Genomic DNA, 13,482 nt, shown 5'->3' with positions numbered 1-13,482 from the left:
TCTATAGAGCTTTGAAAAAGGGACATGGAAAATAAATCCACAAAAATAGTTTTAACCATTATCAGAAAATTCCTTTATAAACTGGGCAGCAATTCTACATTCAATAAATATTGAACCCTCAGTTTCAGCATCAAGCACAACACCTACATACTAATATTTCATTTTTCACACTCAAGATCTCTAGCCATGCAAAAAATGGGTTTAATTTGGAGAGCACAAAATGAATATTTTGGAAAAGCCTCAAAATTTCATGGGCACTGTTTGAGGTGTAGTGATTATCTATTTTGTTGACAAGGACAAGATTTAACAGTGGAGAAAAAAAAAACATACTTTTCCATGCAATTACAGATCAATTAGTTGCATTTTTCCTAGTGTCAGTTGTGGGAGGAATGTTATCTGGCTACAAATAGAATGGCATAATGCAGAGCTCCAACCAGGTTTGGAGAATTGTGGAGATAACAGAACCACTCTATCATTTAATGTGGTGGAAAGCCAGGGAATATAACCCATAGCCACAAACTGAGGAAACTGTTCGTAAGCAAACTTCAAGATGCCATAATTTAACATTTAATTTAAGGAACCATATCTTTGACAATGCAGCAAGAATCTTATATTCCACTGAAGTCATATTGTAGATAATATTCTTTAAATCGCAGAGTTCAACTCATTCAAAGCTGGTGGGAAGTGTCTTCATTATGCCTTTTCTTCTGTGGAAATGAACATAACAGTGACAAAAGTCATTTCACTTACAGCCACAGTACAGAGATTTCAGATTTATTGACAGTACATACATGACATCACATGAGATTCTTTTTTCCTGTGGGCACAGGAGAATTACCACTAATTAGTAGTTTTACGGGCCCAGAGGACCCCCAACACTAAGCAACAGTAGATATTCACCAAGACAAATGGTTACTTAAATACAAAAGTAACTTTTGTTTATCTTTAAACATGAAAACAGGATCAAACTCTAGCTTATTCCTATTAACTTAACTCCCTTCTAATTCTAAGCGCACAAGTATGTAATGCGTGAATAAGTTCAGAAAAGTTCTTTGATTCACAGTCCAATCTCACCTCTCACTCCTCCAAGTTCACTGGTATCAGGCAATTCTTATACTGTTCACAGAATTTTACATTTATGAATCTTCACCAGACTTTGGTGCTTGAAAGGTAAAAATGCTCAGGAAGGTTCTTGTTGGTTTTCAGAGAGAGATTTGTTGCTTGTTGGACACAAATTGATTCCTTCCAATCAGCCACTTCAGTGTCTAGCCAAAGAAACCTGCCCCATCAGGGTTTTCCAGATGATAACCTCTTTCTTTCAGGTCACTACAGAGTTCCTTTTCTGTTTCCCTTATCTCAAGTAAAACATTATACAGCCAGCCATCCCCTCTTATAGGGACTACAAGGGTTTTGAACAGGCTGAACTAAGAACTCACAACCAGGCTTCAAAAATGTTTTTTTTTCCCACAAGTTTGCCAACTTGTCATGTTCCAGTCCCTGCTGCTGAACTATAGAACTGAATTCTCTCTTCCTTCTCACCCTCCCCCTTCACCCTGCCCGCCATCAGAGAAAACCATCTGACCCTATTAGAACAGGAAACTGCATTCAGACATACCATGGCACTGGACCCAATCTTCAGAGTCCATTCTTCTGTTGCTTTCAAAAATAATAATCCATTACTCCACAGCATGTCCAATTAACATTCTTCAGTTTTTGCAAAGGTACTCGGAGCCTGGAATGTCTGCTTGAGCAGAGCTCTTGCATTTTAAATGAGACCAATTTTGAAGTGTTTGTATTTTTTGTGACCTACACTTAATAAACCCACAATTTATCCCCTTTAAAACATATCTATGTAATAAAATATAACTAACAGTGTGCAAAAAATAATTTGTACACTGTAAAACATGTAAACAAATACAAGTACAGTAAACAGTAAACAAACTGACAGCAATGCAGAGAGAACAAAAAGAAAGTCAATAAAGTACACAAGTAAGAGTACTTAGATAAGTCCATGATTGAGTTTGTCCTTGAGGAGTCTGATGGTGGAGGTGTAGCAGCTGTTCTTAAACCTGGTGGTTGGTGTGAGTCTTGTGGCACCTGTACCTCTTTCCTGATGGCAGCAGCAAGAGGAGGCTTTGTTTGATATCATCAAATTAGGTCTGATTTGAAATGATAAAACAGCAAAAGGCAACTTGTCCCATGATATCCCAATGCATTATTCTAAAATGTGATGTGTATCATTGCTATTTCAGAAAGGCAGAAAAAAAAACAGATTGGGACTAGTTGACTGCTTATTTCTGGCACAGATATATTAGGTTGAAGAGGTATTATCTGTGCTCCTGTCAGTTACATCAGATAGGCCTACTATTCTGGGTGCAGTTTCCTCCAAGTCAGCAATTGTCTGGATATAAACAAATATATCTTGTCTCTCTGTGGTATTCCATTCATCAACAGGTAACTATCGGCCAGTTAGCTTAATGCCTGCAATTGGGAACATACTTGAAGCCTCCATTATGAAGAAATTGTGAGACATCGGAATAGAAATAGTTCCATCAGGCAGACAAGGCATGGATTCAGGAAGGGCAGGTCCTATTTGGTAATTCACTTGAGTTCTTTGAGGATGTAATTAATGAGTGCAGAAGCTGGAGAGCAGGCGGATGTTGCATGCTTTGATTTCCAGAAGGTGTTTAATACGTTGACCCATAAGATAGTTATCCATAAGATAAGGATGCATGGAATTTGAGTTGCATATAAACATGGATAGAGGATTGCTTAACCGACAAAGGGCAGAGAGTTGGCAATCAGTGATGAGCAGAGGGCAGTAGGGGTCATTGCTAGGCCCGGTATTATTCTCTGTATTCAATAATAATTTGGAAGAGGGGATCAAATGTAGCTTATCTAAATTGGTTGATGATACTAAATTAGTGGAAAAGTAAATTGTGCAGAATATGTGGAGAGCCTGCAGAGAGAGAGAGAGGTTAAGTGAGTGGGCAAGGTTCTGGCAGATGGAGTACAATGTTGGTAAATGCAAGATTATACCTTTGGATAAAAAAAATAAAAATCATATTATTGAATTTGTGAAAGATTGCAGCATTTCATGACGAGGGATTTGGAAGTATTTGTGCATGAATTAACCTTCAATATTAAAGGAAATGAATTTAAGAGGAGGGAGATTCTGCTGCTACTGCACAGGGTATTGGTGAGACTGCACCTGAAGTATTGTGTGCAGTTCTGGCCTCTGCTTGAGGAAAAAAAATATACTGGCTTTGGGGGGTGGTGCTGAGGATGTTCACCATGTTGATTCCAGAGATGACAGTATTAGTCCATGGAGAGAGACTTCATTGCCAGGACTATGTACACTGGAATTCAGAAGAATGGGAGAAGATTTTATAGAACCATAGCAATTTATGAAAGGAATAGAAAAGATTGAGGCAGGTAAATGGTAGGTGAGATTAGAACTAGGGAACATAGATTTGGGGGGGGAAGTAGATTTATGATGGAATGGGGAAGAGCTCCTTTGCCCAGAGAGTAGTGAACCTGTGGAATTCTTTACCCAAAGAAACCAATAGAGGCTACATCACAAAATTTTTTTTGCATAATAAGGGAATTAAGATTATGAAAGGAAAAGGCAGGTAGGTGGAACAGGGTTCATGACCAGATAGCTGTGACCTCATTAAACGGCAGAGCAGGCTCAATGGGCCATTATGCTCCTATTTGTGATGTTCTTGTGTAAATCACAGTCTCTCCTGACTTGATTGGATGGTTATGGTTGGATCAACTTTCTGGAACTTCATCCCAGGCTCAAAACTACATTCAGCCACCCCCACCCCCATCCAAGGACAATTGGGAATGGGCAATAAATGATGGCCTTGCCAGTAATATCCACAATCCGTGAAATGAATAAAACTGAAATATGATTAAAACTCTTATTTTGTCTCACTTTAGACTATAAACTTTTAAACAGACTTTTTAAAAATTAAATAGATTAAAGTTTAGACTGACCTAACATAGATTTATTGTAGCTGCATCAGCTTTGCTAAATTTTAAACAGTTTAATTATGGTATTTTGAATTTCTTTCTGTAATTCTCAGGTGGCTGATAATGATTTAGGAAAATATGTCTTAAACTCTGTCAATGAAGTTTATTCAAACAGTACTGACAGAAAAGAACATGAGAAATAGATACAAGTGTAGTTACTGTGGAGGATTGTTGTTGATCCTTGATTCAGATTCTGGGGTAAGATCCCAATCAGCAGTTTACTCTCCTAAGAAATGGTAAAAAATAAATCACAAAATTCTCTAGACACAAGTAAAAAAAACACAATTCTGGAGAAGCTGAACAGGTCAAATAGTGTCCTTTATGTAGTGAAGGTAAAGATACATAAACATTTTGGGCTTAGGAACATAGGAAGTAGGGACAGGAGTAGGCCAAAAATGGCCCATTGAGCCTGCTCCGCCATTCAATACAATCATGGCTGATCTAATTTATGACCTAACTCACCTACCTGCCTTCTCCCCATATCCCCTAATTCCTCAATCATGTTTGAGCCCTTCTTCAAAGAATGAGAATATGCCAGCAGGTATCTGAACAAAGGGAGAGTGGCAAAGGCAGGAGATGATGGGTGCAGGAAAGAGGGAGGGGATAGCAGCAATGAGAGGAGGAAGGATGGCTGGGTGGATGAACTAGAAAGTCAGGAAAAGGGGGAGGGGAAAGAAAAAGTGAGCAGGTTTAATGAAAAGCAGTAAAGTCAATGTGGCTGAAGAGTGCTCAGATGGAAGATGAGGCATTCCTCCAGTCTGCGGGTGGTCAGGATGGGACAGTACATAAGACCATGGACAGACATGTGAGCGCAGGAGTGTTACCTGGAATTGAAAGGTTGGCCACCGAGAGGTTGCTGTGGTTAACAATGGAGAGGAGGTGCTGAGTGAAGTGATCTCCTAGTCTGTGAACAGTTTCTCCAATGTAGAGAATACCACAAAGGATGCACTGGATGCAGTAAATAAGTCCAACTGTGCATGTGAAGTGTTGCTTCACGTGAAAGGCCTGTTTGGGGCCACAGAGGGAGGAGGTGTGGGTGCAAGTGTCGCCTCTCTTGTGGGCACAGGGGGAGGTTCTGGCAGTGTGATGGCTGGAGATGGATGAGTGCACGAGGGAATTGCAGAGGGGGCGGTCCCAGTGGAACGCCAAGAGGGGAGGAGAAGGAAAAATATGTCTGGTGATGGGATCCTGCAGTAAATTCCAGCAGATAATGTGTTGGATGTGGGGGCTAGTGGAGTGGTAGGTGAGGGTGAGGGGGATTCTATATTAGTTGTGTCGGGGGCCAGGGCAGATGAACGGGAAACGGAGGAGATGTGGGTGAGACCTGAGTTGATGGTGATGGAAGGGATGCCACATTTGTGGAAGAAGGCAGATCTTTGGGAAGATCTGGACTGGAAGATCTAATCTTTGGAACAGATACAGCAGAGGCGGAGAAAGTGAGAGAAGGGGATGGGTGTGAGGAAGTGTAGTTGTGGGAGTTGGAGGGTTTGTAGCATAGATTTCCAGCCAGCAAGGCATGAAATAGTATTTAAACTTTTACTGGAATAAAGCCTGTTGTACAGTCTTTCGAGTTTTGTGCCTGCTTGCTGCTACCTCAGTGCACCACAATTGATTTCAGTAAAAATTTTAAAGAAAGACCCTGGAGAAGTTTCACTGGAAAGCTAGTCTCCCAAGATGGAGACAGAGAGATCCAGGAAGGGTAGAGTGTTGGACCAGGTGAGTTTGAGGTCAGAGTGACTTTTCTTCAACAAGTCCTTCTTTTGGAGGAGTCACGTGATGGAGTAGTGGCCGGACGGTGAACTCCAGCCCTCTCCAGAAAAGTCGGGAAAAACAAGAGAAAATACAAAGGCACAGAAATAAAAGTTAAAGAAAAGTGAGTATAAAGGTGGAAAGAAGATGGAGACAAAAGAAGAAAAATCAAAATCAACGGTAAGAAGAGAGGAAGAGAAGACAACGGAGGAAAAAGGTGAAGGCCTTACCTGTCCGAAGAGGCCCGCTGTGGAGAGAGGAGCCCGCTACCTCAGGTCGGTAGAAAAAGAACTACAACAATGGCTCACAGAGCCGAGTAAAAGTGCGCAACCGCGCATGAAAAAAAACACACCGACGGGAGGGGGGACCAGCTGGGGAGTCGATCTCCACAGCCGGCAACGACAGCTGCAGAACACCTGCAGCAAGAAGAGACCACAGAAAACAATGAAAACAAGAAAGAAGAGAAGGAAAGGGCAACAAAGAAACAACAGATGGCCAACCCAGAGGAAGAAGAAGAGGAAGAATACAGTGAAATAGATGAAGGGAAAGGCAAGGTAAAGGATATACTTGCTCTTGTTAGAGGATACATGGAGTCATTTAAAGAATGGCAAACACAGGAATTCAATGATTTAAGAAGAAGAATAAACAACACAGAAGAGAAAATGAATAAAATAGATATGACCTTAACAGAAATGGGGAAAAAAATGGACAAGATGGAAGAACGGGCAGTAGCAGCAGAAATGGAGGTAGAAGACTTAAAAAAGAAATTGGAGGAATCTAATAAAAAAACTAAAGAGACACAAGAACTACTAGCTCAAAAAATAGATATAATGGAAAATTATAACAGAAGAAATAACATAAAGATAGTGGGCCTTAAGGAAGATGAAGAAGGCAAGAATATGAGGGAGTTTATAAAAGAGTGGATCCCTAAGACCCTAGGATGTCCAGAACTACAGCAAGAAATGGAAATAGAAAGGGCACATAGAGCATTGGCCTCTAAACCACAACCACAACAAAAACCAAGATCTATTGTAGTAAAATTCCTAAGATATACTACAAGAGAAAAGGTACTGGAGAAGACAATGGAAAAAGTAAGAGAGGGCAACAAGCCACTGGAGTACAAAGGGCAAAAAATCTTCATTTATCCAGATATAAGTTTTGAACTCCTGAAGAAGAGAAAGGAGTTCAATACACCAAAGGCGATTTTATGGAAGAAAGGTTATAAATTTATACTAAGGCATCCAGCGGTATTGAAAATATTTATTTCAGGACAACAAAACAGACTGTTCTCGGATCCAGAAGAAGCACGAAAATTTGCAGAACAATTACAAAAATAGACTGAGAGATGAAGACGGGTAATGAGAGTAAAAATGATCACGATTGATAAGTATGTGGGTAAAGACAAAAATAGACTGAGGGATGAAGACGGGTAATGAGGGTAAAAATGACCACGATTGATATGTATGCGGGTAAAGAGGTATAAGAGTGAATAGAGACAATGGGCATACGTGAAAGTATCTGTAATTAGAGGAAAACATAGATAGTATAGACAAGAATTAATAAGGGAAGGTAATGGAATAGAGAGAATAAGGAGGGAATTAAAAGAGTGACCTTTGTGACATATGAAAAGTGAAATCTTTTCTGGGGGGGCTGGGTGGGGGAAAAGAGCGGTCACTGCAAAATCAGTTGACGCTTGCGAGTGGATTCGCAAATCCAAATGGAGAGGGGAGATGTGGTTGTCCGACAAGGGATAAAGGACAACTCAGGAGGGGAAGGGGAGATTGGGGATAAAGAAGATAGAAATAGGAGAATAAGGAAAATGTTGGATGTTGTAGGAATGTTGTCTGGTAAAGAGTTGAAAATAAGAAAACAGAAATGGAAAAGGAGGAAAGGTAATGATGGAAAAACGGAAAGAGAAGATAAACAAAATATAAAATGGCTACGCTGAACTATATGACTTTAAATATTAATGGAATACATAACCAAATTAAAAGGAAGAAACTACTAAATTTACTGAAAAAGGAAAAAATAGATATAGCATTTTTCCAAGAAACACACTTAACTGAATTGGAGCACAAGAAATTAAAGAGAGATTGGGTAGGACATGTAACAGCAGCATCGTATAATTCAAAAGCAAGAGGAGTGGCTATATTAATTAGCAAAAATGTGCCATTTAAAATAGAAGAGGAAATAATAGATCCAGCAGGGAGATATGTCATGATAAAATGTCAGATATATTCGGAGCTTTGGAATCTACTTAATATATATTCACCTAACGAAGAAGATCAAAAGTTTATGCAAGATATCTTTTTGAAGGTAGCTAATACGCAAGGGAACATACTAATAGGAGGGGATTTCAATCTGAATTTGGATCCAAATATGGATAAAACGGGGAAAAAAATTAACAGGAAGAACAAAGTAACCAAATTTATAATTAAATCAATGCAAGAAATGAAACTTGTGGACATATGGAGGAAACAAAACCCAAAAGAAAAGGAATACTCATACTACTCGACTAGACATAAAACATACTCAAGAATAGACCTATTTTTGTTATCAGCTAGTATGCAGGATAGAGTAAGAAAAACAGAATATAAAGCGAGAATGCTATCGGACCATTCACCCTTAATACTGACAGTAAAGCTAGAGGACATCCCTCCAAGAATGTATAGATGGAGATTAAACCCCATGCTACTTAAAAGACAGGATTTTAGAGAATTTATTGAAAAACAATTAAAAATGTATTTTGAAGTAAATACGGAATCAGTGGAAGATAAGTTTATACTATGGGACGCAATGAAAGCATTCATTAGAGGACAAATAATAAGTTATGCAACCAAGATGAAGAAGGACTATAATCAGGAAACAGAGCAGTTGGAAAGGGAAATAGTAAACATAGAAAAAAAATTAGCAATAAAGGAAGATACAACCAAAAGAAGAGAATTGGCGGATAAAAAAATAAAATATGAAACATTACAAACATATAAGGTGGAGAAGAATATAATGAAGACAAAACAGAAATATTATGAACTAGGTGAAAAAACACACAAAATCTTAGCATGGCAGCTTAAGACAGAGCAAACTAAGAAAATGGTATTGGCAACAAGGAAAAAAGACAAACAAATTACATATAATCCAAAAGAAATTAAGGAAAACTTCAGAGAATTCTATGAGCAATTATACCGAACTGAAAACGAAGGGAAAGAAGGGAAAATAGATGAATTTTTGACTAAAATTGAACTACCAAAACTACAAATAGAGGAACAAAATAAATTAACAGAACCATTTGTAACAGTAGAAATACAAGAGATAATAAAAAAATTACCAAATAATAAGACACCAGGAGAGGATGGATTCCCAATAGAATTCTACAAAACATTTAAAGACCTATTAATACTGCCCCTCCTGGATGTAATCAACCAGATTGATGAGACACAAAACATACCAGATTCATGTAAAACAGCAATAATTACAGTGATACTAAAACAAGGGAAAGATCCACTCTCACCAGCGTCATATAGACCAATATCTTTGCTAAACACAGATTATAAGATAATAGCTAAACTATTAGCAAACAGATTAGCAGAACAGGTACCGAAAATGGTAAATTTAGACCAAACTGGATTTATCAAAAAAAGACGCACAACAGACAATATTTGTAAATTTATTAACTTAATTCATGCAGTAGAAGGAAATAAAGCACCTGCAGTAGCAGTTGCTTTAGACGCAGAGAAGGCCTTCGACAGAGTAGAATGGAATTATTTGTTCAAAGTATTGCAAAAATTCAGTTTACCGGAGAAGTATATTAATTGGATTAAAGCATTATATAAGGGACCGTTAGCGAAAGTGACAGTAAATGGACATGTATCAAAGCAATTTAACTTAAGCAGGTCAACGCGGCAGGGATGCCCACTATCACCATTATTGTTTGCGCTAGCTATAGAACCACTAGCAGAATCGATAAGAATAGATAATAATATAAAAGGAATAAAAATAAAAGACAGGGAATATAAAATCAGTCTATTTGCGGATGATGTGATAGTGTACTTAACAGAACCAGAACTATCAATAAAAGAACTATATAAGAAATTGAAGGAATATGGAGAAGTGTCGGGATACAAGATAAATGTAAATAAAAGTGAAGCAATGCCTATGAATAACGCGGATTTCTCAAAATTTAAGAAGGAATCCCCATTCAGATGGCAAATGCAGGCAATAAGATACCTAGGTGTACAAATAAACAAAAATCTAGGCCAATTATATAAACTCAATTACAATCCACTAATGAAAAAATTACAGGACGATTTAAAGCATTGGAAAGAGCTACCATTAACACTGATAGGAAGGATAAACTGTATTAAAATGAACATTTTTCCAAGGATACTATACTTATTTCAGGCATTGCCAATACAACTGACAGAAAAATTCTTCAAAGAGTTAAAGAAAATAATAAGGAAATTTTTATGGAGAGGGAGGAATCCGAGGATAGCACTAGATAAATTAACAGAATGGTATAAACAAGGAGGCTTACAATTGCCAAACTTCAAAAATTATTATAGAGCCGCACAATTAAGGTACCTATCAGATTTTTATCAAACAAGGGAAAAACCAGACTGGACGAGATTAGAATTAGATAAAATAGGGGAAAAGATACCTGAACACATATTATATAAATGGGACGAAAAATTGATACAACATAGAACTTCTCCAGTATTACACCATCTCCTCAATATATGGAAGAAGATTCATGTAGAAAGAAATAAAACAAATTATCAATTACCAAAACTAATATTGACGCAAAATAAGCTACTCCCTTTTACAATAGACAACCTTTCCTTTAGAAAATGGGAAAAAAAAGGGATTAAAAGAATAGAAAATTGTTTTTCAGGAAGTAGATTCTTATCCTTTGAACAAATGAGAGATAAATACAATATAACTGGAGATACAGCGCTGGCATATTACCAACTGAGATCCTACTTGAAAGATAAATTAGGAAGCAATTTGAGTTTACCAGAGGGAAGTAACCTTGAATATGTGATTACAGATACAATGTTAATTAAACTGCAAGAAAAGGAGAATGAGGAAACAAATGGTAAAACTAAACAAAAATGGGAACAAGATTTAAATATAAAGATAAAAAAGGAAACATGGGAGAAATTATGTTCTGGAACGATGAGAAATACAATAAATACGAGGCTGCGTATGATACAATATAATTGGTTACACAGACTATACATTACACCGCAAAAGTTAAATAAATGGGACCCAACAGTATCTGATAGATGTTTTCGATGTAAAAAAGAAAGGGGAACAACAATTCATGCAATCTGGACATGTGAGAGAGTAGAAAAATTTTGGGATGATCTCAATCAGATATTAAATAAAATAACAGAAAACAATGTACCAAAGAATTCAGAGATCTTTCTCCTAAGTAACATAAAAAATAAAGAATTGGGAATTGACTTGGAAGATGCACAGAAAAGATTTGTTAAGATAGCCCTAGCCGTAGCAAAAAAATGTATTATGTCAACCTGGAAATTGGAAGATAATTTGAAAATACAACAATGGTATATAGAAATGAATAAATGTATTCCATTAGAAAAAATAACATATAGTTTAAGAAATAATATTGAAATATTCAAACAAGTATGGGAGCCTTACATTAAATACAATAGCGAAAACCTACCGGGAACAAACATTACCTAAGTTGATGGAAGGAGAAGAAAAGAAAAGAATGGACTCAGTAGAATTTCTGGTGTATTTTTGTTGAATGACAACATTGTCTGACTGACTTAATGCAACCTAGATTGTATACCTAAAATGGATGAGAGGGGGGGGTGGGGGGGTGGCTTGGGAGGAGGGAGGGGGGGGGGGGAGAAAAAGTCACTGTATATGTGTGAAAATGAAAAAGTGTATACCATGGCTAACGTGTTTTATGGTGTGAAAAATAAAAAATTTAAAAAAAAAGTCCTTCTTTTAAATTTCCCATCCGACAAAAGAATCTTACACTTCCTCTATTTTTTCTTTATTTCGATCCACTTGTTCTTTACAAACTTGAAATGCACCTTCCATCTTTTAAAAATGATCTTGAACTATATCCACTCTATTCAAGCACCTATTAACATCAGCTTTGACAACAGAGATATCTTTCTTAACAGAAACTTCTTCACAAATACTATTCATTTTTTCAGTCATATTCATAAATCCATGACCAATCGAAGTAGACATTTGTGTTGACATGTTACCCATTTGATGATCTATAAATTTCAAAATTGTAAAAACAGCATCAAAAATAGTATCACTAGTTTCACCATGAGGCCGACCTTCTTTCCCTTCAGCAGCAGTCAGTATTTCTTCTCCTGTTTGTTCAGTTTGAGACAAGGCTTTAAACTGTTGTTCTTTTAATTTAGTTGTTCTTGTAACTTCTGGTCTGCATGTCTGTAGAACCTGACCTGGTATACTCAGACTGCTGCTGACTGACTTCCCCAACGGCCCAAACCTTATCTAATAATTTGTGTACTCTTGATGCACCGTGCATACCTGGCAGAGCTGAGGCCCGTGCAAGCGCATCTTCCGACGTGCTTGCTTGGGCCTCTGCGTCACCAGGACCCACAGCAGTATTGTGCATCAGGGATGACTCAGTCGATTCCGGCACTTCTCCAGCACGCCCAACATCGCGTGCGTGCTGATCTTGATAGAAAGAAAAAATCGGAAGCCCGGTGCCCTCTTGTGAGGGCACCGGGGTAATACTTAGCCGAGCTGGTACAGATTGTTGTTTGGGTAGCTGTCCAATCGATTCTGTGGATTCCACTTGGTAAGTAGGCCTAATTTCTTCCGAATTTTTAAATGGAAGTTTCTTCTGAGTCGGTACTTTTGACTTCTTTGTATTAGCAGCTATTGTAGTCTTTTAACATTCAAACAATTTCTAAGCAGAGTTTGCAGACTTTTTAAATATTTTAATTCGGGTATTTATCAGTCCAGCTGGAGGAAGACGGAATTATACCTCTTCTTCCTTCGTAATCAGGCCATGCCCCTTGTGGTCCACCTTCTTGAGGTAGTGACTCGTGTAGATATTTTTAGTGGGCGGAAGGTTGGTGCCTGAGACGGACTTCTCTAAGTTTGGCACTTTTTGCAGCCTCCTGCATTCTTAGGTGCTCGAGTTTCCAAACCAGGCTGTAATGTCACTAGTCAGTATAATTTTCACCAATACAGCTCTAAAAGTTTCATAGAATGTTCAGTAACATGCCAAATAATAATTCAATAGATTCAAAAAGAATTTTATTGACCACTTATTAAGATGAAGATTTTTTTTGTTCTTAACACCATCTCCTTAGCTTTCTTTGATGAACATAGTTAGTAAGCATGCATCAATCTCTATTTATTTTCCAGTGCTAATACTTTTGTCCTGAATTACTGTCCATAAAAAATATTGTTTACTAATATTAGACCTGGTGGATTCTAATTTCTGCATTTAACATCTCTCCTTGCATGTTCTTAGTGAGATTGCAGACTAAAGAACCATGTCTACCCCTAACAGAAGCTAAAAAAATGCAATAGAGATCTTAAATCCATATTCAACACTGATATAATTTCATTGTCATCTTTCTAAGTCCATTATAAACATATTGAATTTCAGAAATGGCACAGAAATGGCAGGCGATAGATTTCATTTATCCCATTATGTTCCTTGTTTTA

General features: G+C 37.6%; 1 protein-coding gene across 20 annotated transcripts in view; it reads left to right on the top strand.

Annotated features, from left to right (window-relative positions):
• Nucleotides 1-13,482, top strand: part of mctp1a (multiple C2 domains, transmembrane 1a) — a 534,415-nt gene that overhangs the window by 114,408 nt on the left and 406,525 nt on the right. The window lies entirely within an intron of this gene.

The sequence above is a fragment of the Narcine bancroftii genome, chromosome 1 (genome assembly GCF_036971445.1).
Source record: "Narcine bancroftii isolate sNarBan1 chromosome 1, sNarBan1.hap1, whole genome shotgun sequence".
Classification (NCBI taxonomy): Eukaryota; Metazoa; Chordata; class Chondrichthyes; order Torpediniformes; family Narcinidae; genus Narcine; species Narcine bancroftii.
The sequence above is the reverse complement of the archived record's forward strand: the minus strand, read 5'-3'. Positions and strand labels throughout refer to the sequence as shown.